Below are 12,978 nucleotides of genomic sequence, written 5' to 3'. Positions count from 1 at the left end.
CTCATCTGGGCTCTGTTTGAGGATTTCTTCAACTCTGGGGTCTTCTTAGTGCCCTCAGTCCCCTGCAGACTCCGTTTAATCACACCAAGATCTTGTTCTTGCTCTCGGAACACACTTTGTGCCCCAAGGGAGCAGGCTAGCTAGAGATAAGAAGCCTGAAGCCACCATAACCTCACAGAGTGATCTGGGTCAAATCACAAGTTAATGACTTCTCTAAATAAAGCTTCTTAGGTTATCAAAATCCAAAGACTGAAATATCACAATGTGGACGCTTAAGAGTTTTTAAAGAGCTTTGTACTCTGTCTTTTGAACTTAACAGTTTTAAAAGAAACACTTGACCTTCTATTAAAACATCAAGAATAAAGGATATTAGTCTAATGATTACATCTTAGTTATGTTTTGCAAAAAATAAAATAAAATAAGTAACATTGGGTTGTGTACTATTTTCAGAGGCATCCTGATCTTTTTTGTAAACCAGAGACTGAGGCTGACTAAATTTGACTGGAGTAGTGTTAAAGCCTATATATTAACTTTACAAAGTAAAATACGCAACATTAATAAAGTACAGTATCAACATTTCAGAAAATGAAGAATCCATTTAAACTTCTCTAAAAAGCCCTCAGTCTAAAATTAAAGTTACTACGAACTATTACGAAGAATCCTTCTTAGAAATAATAGCAAAGGATGTTCACGTAATTCACTTAAAGAAAAAAAGACTTTTAAAACTAAAGTTGGTAAAAACAACTAGATTTGACGTGCTGTATGCATAGCAGTGCTTTACTATTTATCGGAACAGTTGTATTTTTGTCATTTAATCTTTAATTTCGTAAGACTGAATTTTATTACAAATTTCTTGGTTGGCAGCCTTTCAAATATTACTAAAAAGTAATCACCACGTAGTTATCAAATTATAGTTTTCAAGATATGGGCAAACAGTCTCCTTGATTTGATTGTGGAGTACAGTGCATAATAAAAATATCAATCTGGGACTCTTCTAAGACAATGTATGATTATTCATATTTGTTCATCACAGCTCGATTGTATTAGAGACTACTGCTCATTGCCTGATCAGTTTTTACAAACACTGCCAGAAAAATAATAACTCCTTTTTTCTTGCCGGCTTTCAGCCTAGTTCTCTTTAACATTCATAAATGGCAAATACTTAGCTTCTGACAAACTCCCAGGTTTGTGGGGAATCGTTCCTCACTGAAGAAGCCTGAATAGCACAGAGTTGAGGATCGGGTTTATCAGCTTTAAGTCTGCAGTGAAGACTGTGTCCAGAATAAAAAGAAAAATACCACTGGATAGGAAAACAACGTAAAAAGAGAAATCAAATTTTTTCTTATTTAGCTTAAGGATCTTGAATACGAAGAATACACCAGAGCACTCAAACAGCGTGTCTTCCGTTTATCATTTGGTCAACTGAAAACTAATATGTACATATTCTCAGTTAATATGTTAGCAGTAATTTAAGCAACCCTTATGTCCCAGTACATTATATATACAATTATGTACCCTTGCCCAGTGTGATTTCTTCCTGAAGTGAGCAAGTATTTTAAAAAAGAAAATCAGGGTTGTGGTCCCAAGATTTAGTACTTTCCCTAAAAAGCATTTTAAAGTTCTGGTTCCTGTACTCAGTCTTAAGAAACCTATTTTTGAAGAAATAATCATTCTCTGTTTCATGCCCAATGATGAACAGAATACCGATGGAATTTTCAAACACTGAAGTCACGCTATTATCTTCATTGTATTGTGTTTATAAGTTGAATAGATAGATCTTAAAACATTTTTAACGTTTTTATTTATTTTTGGGACAGAGAGAGACAGAGCATGAATGGGGGGAGGGGCAGAGAGAGAGGGAGACACAGAATCGGAAACAGGCTCCAGGCTCTGAGCCATCAGCCCAGAGCCTGACGCGGGGCTCGAACTCACGGACTGCGAGATCGTGACCTGGCTGAAGTTGGACGCTTAACCGACTGCGCCACCCAGGAGCCCCATTAATCATTTTGTTATTGCAAATCACATCTTAATAAGCTATTACATTCCAACAAAAGAGGCATCATAGCCAATAAAAAAGAGAAGTCAGTGAAGTGAGTCAGAAGATAGTGGCAGAACAGAGGAGTCTGTGTGTGACCTGCAGTTAATCTCTTGATCTCTTTGGATCTCAGTCTGAACTTTACATTTGTAAAAAGAGAGGCAAAACTAGATAGTAAAAAAGAAAAAAAAAATCAGTGGTTGCCAGAGGTTGGGTGGGGATGAACAGGTAGAGCACAGAGAATTTTCAGGGCAGTGAAAATACTTTATGATACTATAATGATAGATACATGTCATTATACAGTTGCCCCTTGAACAACAAGGGTTTAAACTATCATGACCCAATTATACATGGACTTTTTTCTCTTAATAGAGTACAATGCTGCAACTATGTTCTCTTCCTTACAATTTTCTTAACATTTTATTTTCCCTAGCTAATTTTATTATAAACAAATTTAATATGTGACACCTATAACATACAAAATACGTGTCAAACGAGTGTCTACATCAATGGCAAAGCCTCTGGTCAACAGTAGGCTATCAGTAAAGTTTTGAGGGAGTCAAAAGTTATATATAGATTTTCCACTGCCCAGGGATTGGAGTTACTAACCCCCCACCCCCTGCCGTTCAAGAATCAACTATACATTGTTCAAACCCAAGGAATGTGTAAAACCAAGAGTGAATCCTAATGTAGGCTACGTACCCTGATTATGATGTGTCATTGTGGGTTCATCAATTATAACAATGTGCAACTCTGGTCGGTGGGGGAGGTGTTAGTAATAGGGGAAGCTATGCAAGTGTGGGGTCAGAGGGTATAGAAGTCTCTGTACTTTCTTCTCAATTTGACAGTGAACCTAAAGTTGCTCTAAAAAGAAGTCTTTGGGGCACCTGGGTGGCTCAGTCAGTTGAGCGATCGACTTAGGCTCAGGTCATGATCTCACTGTTTGTGAGTTCGAGCCCCACGTCGGGCTCTGTGCTGACAGCTCGGAGCCTGGGGCCTGCTTCGAATTCTGTGTCTCCCTCTCTCTCTGCCCCTCCCCCACTCATGCTCTGTCCCTAAGAAATAAATAAACATAAAAAAAAATTTTTAAAAGAAGTCCTTAGAAAGAATATATATATTCTTTTACTTATATAATATGTGTGTGTGTGTGTATATATATATATATATATATTCTTTTACTTATGTAAGAATATATATATATATTATTTTACTTATATAAAGAATGTATATATATTCTTTTACTTATGTAAAGAATGTATATATATATTTTTACTTATGTAAAGAATGTATATATATATTCTTTTACTTATGTAAAGAATGTATATATTCTTTTACTTATATAAAGAATGTATATATATATATATTCTTTTACTTATGTAAAGAATATATATATATATTCTTTCTTATATAAAGAAAATATATATACTTTTATTTATGTATGTATTCTTTTATGTATATATTCTTTTATTATATATGTTTATGTATATACATATACACTATATATATATGTCTAGATAATCTAAATTCAAGACTCTGAACTAGAAGCCACATAACCATCCTGATCACTGTTTAAAAAAACTGTTTAAACAGACTGTTTCAACAATCTGGAACTTTAAGATGCTTTTTAAAATCTAGTAGTTACTTGTAGGGCACTATGGATACCATTACTTTTTTTAATAGTCCTTGTTAATTACTTACAATTTCTGTAGACTTGCAATGACTTTTAAGAAAACAGAATTATCGATTAAATAAGTTGCAAATATTTAATTGTTAAATTCACTCGCCCAAAATTTAACTTTTATTAATGTGCAGTCACTTCATATAAAATTAGTGTTAAAAACCACACATTTTTCTCCATATCCTCAACTAATCTAAAATAATCCTGGCGTTACCTTTGGATGACCTGAGATTTATTATTTTTCAGTGTAGTACTTGTGCTGCCCTTGTCAGCTCGACGTAGAAGAAAGAAGAAAGCTATTGTGACTCACCCTACAAAGAATGCCCATAAAATTACAGAGCAGTCAACCATACTGCCTGCTGATAGCTGGCAGTCTTGTCATTAAAGATAGGAAATTTTAACCTGAAATTCAAGGCTTGAATGTGTTTTTCACACTTTGAAAATTGATAGGCTGAAGAACTTTTATACCAGATCATGATGTCCAGGGATACATTAAAATAATTGCAGTAAATCCAACTGCTATTTCATTACAGATTTTTTTAAGACGTTTCAAAATAGTAGCCCATGATGCTACATAGACTCATGCTAACGTCTAAAAGACGTGGAGAATGAAAGTACATATAAAATCCAGTCATGCCCATCACAATGAAATTTCAATTAGCAAGAGTATTTAGGCAATGTGTGCGTGCATGCCTGCACACGTCACCTGTGTGGTATTCTTATTCTACACTTAATTTCCTCAGAAACTAAAGATTAATCTGAAAATCCATTTTGTTCCCAACCCCTGTTGTTATTGAAAATCCACACAATGTTAGTATATGGTACTTTCTTATCCGGTATGTTAGACATGATGAACAGTGTGGTAGAATACTGGGATGTCTGATTTGTCAGTGCAAGACAGGTTTATATATCATTACTCTGTGGGAAAGCTCATCGTATGGACACGTTCAGTCACAGGTAAAATGAAGAAACAGGACTGGTTCAGTGGTTTTTAAAGGTTATAATCAACGATGTACCTTCTTCATGCCCAGACTCACACACAGAGTTTTACCTCAGTAGAACTTTTTTGGGGGGGGGGGTACAGACAGGAATGCATATTTTTTTAATTTTTTTAAATGTTTGTTTATTTTGAGAGAGAGAGAGAGAGAGAGCGCACATAGGAGGGGCAGAGAGAGAGGGAGACACAGAATCCGAAGCAGGCTCCAGGCTCTGAGCTGTCGGCACAGAGCCTGGTGTGGGGCTCGAACCCACGGACCGTGAGATCATGACCTGAGCCAAAGTCAGAGGCTTAACCAATGGAGCCACCCAGGCTCCCCAGGAATGCAGATTTTAAAAAAGTTTTGAGGTGGTTGTAGACAAGCACCCTCAGTTAAGAACTCCTAGAAATGGTTATTTTCAATACAAGGACAAAGTAAGACAACCCAAAATTTAGAAAATCATCACATGTGGCTATTGAACACTTAACACGTGGACTAGTCCCAACTTGAGATGTGCTGTAAGTGTAAAATGCACACCAAATTTTAAAGGAAAAAAGAATTTAAAGGATCTCAATTTTTTAATATTGACATGCTGATCTGGCATTACTTTGGATATGTTAAGTTAAATAAAGTATGTTAAAATTAACTTCACCTCGGTTTTCAAAACTTTTGAATGCAGCTACTAGAAACTTACATCATATATGTGACGTGCATTTATTTTTCTGTAGGGCAGCACCAGAATAGTGTTTCAATAAACTATCTTTACAGAAAACATTTCATTTTCAACATTTTAATGTTTTGTTGAAGAATCAAAACAGAGGGATGAGACTAATATAGCAAATAGAAAAGGAAAAAGAATAAAAAGGATAAATGTGATTTTCTGCTCTCCTGGGCTCCTGATAAAGATTTGGGCAAAGGTTATACCACTTTTCATTTTGCTTTAGGTAGGTTTATGAAAGAGTCAATGTAGGTGAGTTTCCAACTGTTGAAATTCTATCTGCCTCAAACACATGCTCTCTGCCCACAGGGATTCCAAAGCATAGGTTTCTCGGCATCCTTCCTGCCAGGAAACAAGTGCTCATTCTTCTGGCTGGAATGAGTCATGTTTATGCTACAATGTTTCTGTGTAAGTATAATTAAATAAGTATTTCTTGAATTGTTGGGGGCCCGGCTCCACCTGGGCACAGAGGCATGCGAGGTCAAAAACTTTCTGTGCTGGTACCCTATGCAGGTAGGCTAGGCGTGGGCTGTCAGAGGAGGCGAGAAAGGAACCTGATAAAATGGCCTCAAGGTCATCTACACATTCCCGAGGAAGGCAGTGACGGAGGCTGGGTAAGGCTGCCAGCGATAGGGAGAGCAGATTAGGTGCTGGGGAAGTACTGGCAGGTGCCCGGGAGTGGAGTGCAGTGTTGACAGTGAAATCCAGCTAAGTGACCATTTTCCTTTTGGGGCCAGGTAACTACTCAAAAATGTCAGTGGGACACTGTACATGTTCACAGAATCAGAGAGGAGCAGGGTTATTGGCAACGTACTGCATTTTCCAATGCTGGTCTTGGGAGCAAGTGAGAACAAAACCGACAAGGAACTGGTGTAACATAGAAGTTCTACTTCTCCAGCCCAGCAGGAAAAAAAATACTGAATAGCTAAGAAATGGGTTGACCCGATGCAACCTCATTCAAACTGTATAATAATACAACCTTTTCTTCTTATAGAAGGGAAGACAGAACACATCAGCTAAGAATATTTTTAGAAAAAAGAACAATGATGGGGGAGATGGAGGTGGGGGAAGAGACTTGCCCTCCAGATATTAAAATGGATTTTGAAATCACAACAATTAAAAGTGTGGCACCAGTGTAGGTAAGAGACAGATTAATGAATCATGGTTTAGAAACAGACACAAATGCATGTAAGAACTAAGTATTTAATAAAAGGCGGTATTTCAAAACTTTAAATTATTTAATAAATTATATTGGGGCAACTGGGTAAAAGAACTCTAAAGCATCCCACCCACCAAAACAGATTCTGGAAATGAATAAAGATTTAAATGTAAGAAAGAATTCATAGAGGTATTGAAAGAAAACAATCTTAAATTGAAGGACTTTCTACACACGGCACCAAAGGTAGAAACCAAAATAAATAAATAAATAAATAAATAGGTTTCATTATAGAAAAAAAAATTTTTTTTTTAATTCTCAATCTCCAAAGCCACTGTAAAGTTTAGCTGGAGAAGGCAGGCTAGGCACATTCTCATCTTCCTGAGAATTTAATTTAAGACATAGGTACAAGAAAGGAAACTTGTAATAAGAGAAAGGCATAAGCAGAAAGGAGTCTTTCTGGAAGACAGGAAGCAGATGAGAGAGGGCTGAGACATGAACCAGGCTGAAAGAGGGGCTTTGGAGATGGATGCCAGTCCCGTGAAGACTACAGAGGACAGGGAAACTTCTGGAAAAGCTCTGGTCTCAGAATGCCCAGGTGTAGATGAGCAGGAGACTGAAGGTGGGTCGAAAGGGTACAGATGCTAATATTCTCATTTTATAAAGTTGGGGGTTGAGAGAGGCTGACAATGTAATACAAAAACAGGAGATGAGGTGTGTTATTTTGAGTCATAAAGAGAAGAACATTTAAAAATCTCAACTTTTAGGGGCACCTTGTGGCTCAGTTGGTTGAGTGTTAGACTTCAGCTCAAGTCATGATCTCATGGTTCGTAGGTCTGAGCTCTGCATCAGGCTCTGTGCTGACAGCTCAGAGCCTGGAGCCTGCTTCAGATTCTGGGTCTCCCTCTCTCTCTGCCCCTCCCCCACTCGCACTCGCTCTTTCTCAAAAATAAACATTAAAATTTTTAAAAATCTCAACTTTTACTAGAATCAGAGGTAAAAAAAAAAGAGTAGGTCAAATTTGCATCTTTTATATCAAGGAGCAAATAGAAAATTTCCATTGTTAAATCAAAAAACAGGAAGAATTGCCTATTTTCTAATGCTATTGGAGAAACAGTCTAGACTGTAGTTTTTCACTTTTTAAAGATTTAAATCTTTAACCATGAATAATATTTTAATTTAGAATATGAAAAAATGGTGTGTCTGGGTGGCTCAGTCAGTTAAGTGCCTGACTCCTGATTTTGGTTCAGGTCATGATCTTAGGGTTTGAGGGATAGAGCCCTGTATTGAGCTCTACCCAGTGGAGCCTGCTTGGGATTCTCTCTCTCTGCCCCTCCCCCATGCTCATGCATGTGCACCCAGGCTCTCTCCCAAAATAAATAAACTTTAACATATAAAAAAATAAAAATAAAAATGAAAGACAAAAAGCTGTCCAAGTATTTATAATATATATGGCAACCAAGGTGTTAACAGTCTTAAATCCCAGACACCCCTCGACCCTCCACAAAAAATCTCTTGCGAATTTTTAGGAAAAAATAAACACATCTATGGAAGAGAATGGGGGAAAACATAAGCGGGTAATTTACAAAAGATGACTTCAAAAGGTTAGCAATAAAAATGATGTCCAACCTAAAATTTTTTAAATGTTTATTTGTTTTTGAGATAGAGAGCTAGAGTGCAAGCCAGGGAGGGGCCAAGAGAGAGGCAGACACAGAATCTGAAGCAGGCTCCAAGTTCTGAGCTATCAGCAGAGAGCCCAGTGTAGGACTCGAACCCACAAACTGCGAGATCATGACCTGCGCCAAAGTCAGACACTTAACCAACTGAGCCACCCAGGTGCCCCTGCCTGACTTTATTAGTAATATAAAAACAAGATTTCTTTACCTACAAAATAGACACAATATGAAATGATAATGTGGTTTTCATTTATTAGTAAGAGAATAAACTTACACCTGTGTAAAAGGCATACTCTTTGACCCAACAATTAAAATTCTAGGAATGGGGGTGCCTGGCTGGATCAGTTGGTAGAACATGTGACTCTTGATCTTGGGGCCATGAGTTTGAGCCTCATATTGGACGTGGAGCCAACTTTAAAAAAAAATTCTAGAAATTTATCCTCAGGAAATTATAAGGCTACGGATGAGGGGAGATAGGCAACCTATGTACCATATATACACATATAACTCAGTCAGTTGAGCAAACCACCTCGGCTCAGGTCATGATCTCACGGTTTGTGGGTTCGAGCCCCGTGTCAGGCTCTGTGCTGACAGCTTGGAGTCTGGAGCCTCCTTCAGATTCTGTGTCTCCACCTCTCTCTGCCCTTCCCCTGCTCGCACTCTGTCTCTCTCCCAAAAATAAACAAAACATTTAAAACAACAACAAAAAAAGAACGTGTATACAAAATTAGCTATATCTCTTACAGAATGGCTTACAACAGCAGAGGGGTGGGAAACAACCTAAATAGAGCTTTGACTTAATAACTTTACTTCTAAATAATTTAGAAAGTATTGAATGAGGGGTGCCTGGGTGGCTCACTTCGTTAAGCGTCCGACTTCATCCTGCGGTCCATGAGTTTGAGCCCTGTGTGGGGTCTGTGCTGATAGCTCAGAGCCTGGAGCCTGCTTCAGATTCTGTCTCCTGCTCTCTCTGTCCCTCCCCCACTTGCGCGCGCGCTCTCTCTCTCTCTCTCTCTCTCTCTCAAAAATAAACATTAAAAAAAAAGTATTTAATGATATGGAAGAGAAGAGTTTTAAAAGAAAAAGACTGAATTATGGATGTAAAATGAGTCACCTCCCCTTTTTCAAAAGTGTTTATGTATTCTATAGGAAAAAATACATAGATGTGGGCAAATGTTAGAATAATATACACCCAAATTTAGCAAGTTACCTTCGGTTAATAATTCTTACTTTCTTCTTCATATTTTCTACAAAATCTTGAACCGAGAAAACACTTATGATGGGGCAACTTTCACGGCAGGATCGTTTTCGTGTTGCTGTAGCAGGCACATCACTAGCCTCAGTGACAAGGGCAACAGGTCCCCTTTGGAGAAGTTCTAGAGCCTACGACAGTCCCAGGTACCGAAAACAGTTATAACTGGGACAGCTAGGAGAAAGAAGGAGAGGGCAAACTATCGCATTCCAGACTCAAGTCAACACACGGGGCAACACAGAAAGACAGAAGATGTGGAGTCCGCTTACTGGATGGTAAGCTCCAGCACCCAGGGACAGGAGACGTAAATGGAGAAGCTGAGATGGCCACAGTGACAGACAGCAAAGCGCCCTCTTCCACGGAGGGCCCAGGTGACAACAACAGCGGTTTCCAAAGACAGCAGCAGCAGAGGCTATGTCACATCTTGGCTGCCAGCTGAGTTGTCTAAATCCAGAACTACTCTGTGGGAGGGAGACCACGGACTGGTCAGTAAGGACAACCTGTCCTCACCCCACCCCCACCCCCAGCAACAGGCCTCTCGGGGCTAGTGCACACTGTGCAGATGTGAGAAGGGTAACTCCCCTGCATCTTTCCATATTCCTTTCTATATTTGCCATTTCTTAGAACCCAGAAAGGCAGAACACTCTTGAGGAACCTACAGATGAGTCTGAGAGTCCAGATGCACACAGTGGCAGCAAGCAGGCCTCTGAATGCTACTTCGTGGTTTTGGGACTGGCAAGAGTGGTCATCTTTCTGAACCTCTGTTTCTTCATCTGTAAATTTGGGGCCACGATGGTACCAATCTCAAGAGGATGCTGTGAGATCAACACAAGCTCCTAGTGTGTATCCGACAAAACAATAGCCTTTATGAGGAGAGACCGGGCAGCATCCTGTCAAGGGCCAGATCATACGGCGGAACAGATGCCGTAACTGGCCCAGAAAAGAAGTTGTTGCGAGCTGGAGTGCACAGGTCAGGCTTCCTGGAGAAGAGGATTTGAACTAGACTTTGCCAGCTAGCTAAGAACGGAAAAGGCAGGAAACAAAGTAAAGAGGGTAAGCACGAAAGGCGACTGCATGATCAAAGGCGGGGAGACAGGCCCAGCCCCTCTTTAAGTGATTTTTCAGGCTCTAACCCCTGTAGATCTGCACTAGGAATCAACTCACAGGCTAGGGGAGAAGTAGGTGGCAGTGGTTTCTGCCTTCTACAATGTATGGTGCAGGGCTGGACCCACAACAATCTGTGCTTCTCTTTCAGAGAGTTCTCATTCACCCTAGCTGTCTGAGTAGCCTGGCGTTGAGGATGAGTCAGGAAAAGCACTTTTTAAGTAATGTTTGCTTCCCAAGTTTTCAGAAATACAAGAGTGTTTCCATTTGGCAGAAGGAAAATGGTTGGTATCATACAATATCAAGGCTGCTACGAAATAGCAATAATCACCATCAGAAGAAAAAAATCAATGCATATGATGAACTTGAAAATCAGACTTCCTGATCAACAATTCATAAAGATAGGATCTGTTGTATTTTCTTTTAGAAAGATTTTCCTCTCTTCCTCACTTTAGAAGTGCAAGATCAGACCTCCATTTATAATAGGGCTGTCCCTTTTCTCAAAACTTCAAAAGGCACAAGGACACCGAAGTCTGAAAGTTCTCTGCCTTCCTGTTGAGGAAAGGCTGCAAAATGGCATCCTAATGAGAGCTGATAAAAAGATGTTTGTAGGGTTCTGGACAACCTGGCCAGAGCGTTACTAGGCACTCCAAGCCAATTAACAGGGAAGGTTGTAAGACACAATCAGGAATTACTAGAAGAAGGGTGTTTTTTCTAAAATGTCCTCGTTGATATCACTTGTTGGTTATATGCTCTGAATGGGAGTTGGCATTTTCATTAAGTTAATACAATGTTGAAGTGAATCCTATAGACTGAAAATGACTTACTAGTTTGGCTCAATATAGAAATAGAATATAACCCAGTTCTCTTTGCTCAAAATAGATCATATTCTAGTCATACAAATAGCTGTGAATTCATTCAAAGCACTTAAAATTTCTTCTTTATTTTTGTCTGGATTCCATAAGGCAACAAGGTGCCTTCAGAACAGCAAGTACTTTCCAATTAATCATATGTGGGTTTGTATTAATGTTTGGCTCTTCCATTTCCGATCTGTGTAACTTTGGCCAAGTTTGTAATTAGTTCATTTATTAGTTTAAAAATTCTACCTCATACTGAAAAGAATATGAGGTGGCCTACCTAAAAACAGTTCATAAAAATATGATTTAAAAAAATATTAGGCAGAAAGGAGAAATGAAGGCAAGAAAATCAGGGGAAAAAATACAAAATTCATTCTAAAAGATATTACACAGTTGCTAAGGGTAGGTAAAAAAAACAAAATGGCTCTGAACTTAAAGACATTAAAATCAAAAAAATAATTTACAAAGCCATTAGGTAAATCACTTAATCTGAATAAATTTGAGATGGATCACAGATCATGACGGTTTATTGTAAGAATTAAACCCTCTATGAAAACACCTATCATAATCCTTAGGACACAGTAGCTGTCTCCTAAATGTTCTTTCTTTCCTTTCACTTAAGATTCTCTGTGATACATCTATTTTAAGCTGAGGTTCAAAAGTGGTATTTGAGAAAGACTCTTCTAATCTTTTTCCCATTTCGAACATTACTTTTGTCTCACTGAAATAAAAAGCAACACTCAACAGTCTACCATCTAGAATTTCAGGATTACAGAATCTTGTACTAAAAATATGGAAATAACTCTATCCTACAAAATATACTTCCTGCAACGTCCTTTATGAGTAGACATTCACTCCCACTCCTTAGCATATTCTAAAGACCAGACAGGCATATAAAAAAAAAAAATGCTATTAGCAAGCTGTGAAGGATACATGCTATTCAAATAACTAGAACAACACAGTCTTGCACATGGAACCCTAAAAAAATGTGTAGGAGGTTGTCAGTTCTTTGATATTAGTGTGTTAATTAGGATTCCCTAGAATAAAATGATATGTCAAGTGAGAGATTCATTTGTTTTTTTTTCTTTCTTTAAAGAATAGAAACCTACAGATTTTAGAAAGCAGTGTCCAAGAACAAAGTGGTCTTAGAACATGACAGCATGTATGACATACAGATAGCTGAAAATAGTTTTAAAACAGATTAATCTCAGTGGCTTTCTTTCTGCCTTAACTAAGCAAGGGAAGATCTGGCTCTCTGTAATGGAAAGACCTGACATTTTCGTTCTCTTGGCATAAAATTGTCATGTTGCAAAAGGTGAGTGACTTTCAATAGAATGCAATTAGATGAATTCCAAGGGCTGCTACAGAGTTAGACATATAATTGGTTAGCTAAATGGCTTCTTCCACGTACAAAATAGAAGTTTAATAATTTCTTTAGCTATATAAAAATCTCTCATTTTTATCTAAATGGTTGGGGAATGAATTCTTCAGGTTATGAATGTTTGTAACAACTGGCGTTTTTTTG

The 12,978-nt window shown here is 38.2% G+C and overlaps 1 protein-coding gene across 2 annotated transcripts in view; it reads right to left on the bottom strand.

The window, feature by feature from the left end:
- The window catches only part of GALNT7 (polypeptide N-acetylgalactosaminyltransferase 7), a 146,994-nt gene that overhangs the window by 100,318 nt on the left and 33,698 nt on the right, over positions 1–12,978 (bottom strand). The gene's annotated exons all lie outside the window — the stretch shown is intronic.

The sequence above is a fragment of the Lynx rufus genome, unplaced genomic scaffold (genome assembly GCF_022079265.1).
Source record: "Lynx rufus isolate CCGP_SWC_20201006 ecotype Redwood Valley unplaced genomic scaffold, mLynRuf1.p SCAF_3, whole genome shotgun sequence".
NCBI classification, from domain to species: domain Eukaryota; kingdom Metazoa; phylum Chordata; class Mammalia; order Carnivora; family Felidae; genus Lynx; species Lynx rufus.
This window is presented reverse-complemented; position numbering and strand designations above follow the sequence as displayed.